Raw genomic sequence first — 2,547 nt, forward strand, 5'->3', positions numbered from 1 at the left:
TTTTTAGAGGTTTTTTTCTCTGACGGGTGCACGCGCTCACCAGACAGAGAGAGAGAGAGAGACATAGAGACAGAAAACGAGAAATCATCCCCCATCGGGGATGGTCACGCCACAATCCCTTCTCCATTCTCCTCTCGGGATCTTGGGCACACATGCACACGTGCCCGGCATGAGCTTTAAGCCACTGGGTCCAGGACACGAACCGTGGTCAACTACATGGGAATCCAGCGACATAGCCATTAAGCTAACTGCTGGTTCCCAGCTTAGCTGACTTTTAAACTAGCATTTAATTATGCCCAGGGGCTTAGAAAAGGTTCATGGACAGAGCGCAGGAGTCAGAGAAAGGAGGCAGATGGGTCTGCTTCTGGGGTATGGACTCTTTGTATCTAGCAGGGCTCCTTCTGGAGAACCTTCTAAGTTGTCAGGAGACAAGAACTTCCCCACATACCAGGATCTCCCAAGTCACCTAACCCAATGGTGCTCTCCCAGTCTTTCTGTGCTTTGGCCCTTGTCTCTGACTTTTCCAAGCACAATACAGACCTGTCCAAGTTAGACGTCAGGGACTCAGAGGTCTTAGTGGCACACAAGAACTTATGGCACCCAAGAAGAATGTTTGTGAGAACCTGTGCAGAGGCTGGGAAATCAGGGTTTTTTCTCACTGCTCCCTGATGACCTCTAGAGAGACCACAGTATCAGAGACTGATGGGGGCTTGGGAATATCTAACCCAATGCTCCAGATGAGGAAATGAAAACTTCCCGAGATCAAGCCCTGTCTCTGATCTTGACTCCTGAAAGACAGAGTCAGAATTCACTGTATCTCAGTGAACGTGCTTGCACCCCCTGGCTTTAATCTACGTGGTCATTTTCTCTGAATCAGTCTCAACTCAAGGCATTAAAACTTAATGGTTTTACGATCCTTAAAATAGAAGCGCCATTTCTCTCCTGACATTTTCCAACTACATTCTCTTTGCTGAGTGTTTTTCTCAGCTTCGGCTAGAAAAAGTCTCTTGCTGAAACAAGCCTGCCTGTGAGACTCCTGAAGAACATGCTGTAACTGCCCAGGGTGAACTGATTAATAGCAGCCTGAATCCAGAGCTCTTCTGTGCCTGATTCTGGGGGGGGAAAAAACTGGAATTATCCCAAGGATTTGTTAGGAATAAGTGCTCAAAAACATAAAAGTAAGACAAAATGACATTTCTATTTCCAATTCCTTTGAACACTGTAAGATCCAGCCATTTCTCCTGGTGATGTCTGTCTTGATCTACCTAACGACTGAGTCCTTGTTTTGTTTAATCATATCAAGAAACATAAACCAGTCTCATTTCATTAGTGCTTAAAATGCATTAAGATTAGGGCATTTGGTGGCAAATGGTTATATTTGTGTCGCTTAAAGTGGAGCATCTATTTTAATTATGATTAATATTCTCAAACTAGTCAGCTAATGTCTTAAAATACTAACAGAAGGGAGGGAGACACAAAGGATTTAAAATGGGCTTATCAAGTGTAGAAGTATATAACATTTTTCACTGATTTCAAGACTCTCTTTCACAAACCTCTCAATCAATGGCAGGGTTTTTTCGTATTAATACATAGAATAATAATGTATTTTATACTAGATGATATCTTAGATTCAATTAAATACCATACTACAAGCTATTTGTTCATTTGAAATTATCAGGTGATTTGTGACCTAGGACAAAAATAATGTGTAGTGATATCTTCATTTTACCATTTGCGTGTGGAAATAAGAAGATTATCCACAGTGTCTGTGACGTAATAAAATCCCAAGGATTATGCTTTCCTTTCCTCCATCACACTGCGTGGCCCACATTGCTTTTAGCTTCTGGTAAGATCATGTGCTCGAAGGTTTCCATTATAGCTAACAGGGTTTAGTTTGTTCGAGAAACACGTGATCATGTGATCATGTCTTCCTCAAGGCGATTTTATTAACCAGAGAAGAATAAAATGTGGGTGTTAACCTAGTTATAGAAGAACATGCAAGAAAGTAAGGCCCAAACTTCTACTATAGGGTCAGTAGGCTCAGGAGGGTTTTTTTCTCCTTTCCTTTCTCTTCCTTCTCGCCTTCTTTTCTTTCATTCTCTTCCCTTTCTTCAAGCAAAATGGTGATACATTTTCACTTCAACACTAGTGATGACCTGCCCTGTTACAGCACTTCCTGTGACAAAGCATGCTTGTCTCCCAAAGTGATTAGAGTTATCATGAGAATCCAAAAAATGATGCTAAATTGTTTTCAGCTTGTTTATAGGTGGTTCAGAGATGAGCAACAAATGGTTACTAGTTGTATTCCAGGCTCCATGGGAAATCTAGCATTTGAGCCTAATAGAAATGGCTAGGGGGTACTGAATTTACTTTATAGAATACAAGTTAACATATGACTCTAAGAATTGTCACTTATTGAGCAGTTTCTATTGCCAACATTTTACCCGCTCACATTTTATCCCTTGGACCTTCCAATAAGCCACCCACTGCTATACATGAGGAAACTAAGTCTCAGGAAGGGAAAGTGGCTTGCTTGAGATCTCACTG

Source organism: Tupaia chinensis, unplaced genomic scaffold (assembly GCF_000334495.1).
Source record: "Tupaia chinensis unplaced genomic scaffold, TupChi_1.0 Scaffold000044_1, whole genome shotgun sequence".
NCBI lineage: Eukaryota > Metazoa > Chordata > Mammalia > Scandentia > Tupaiidae > Tupaia > Tupaia belangeri.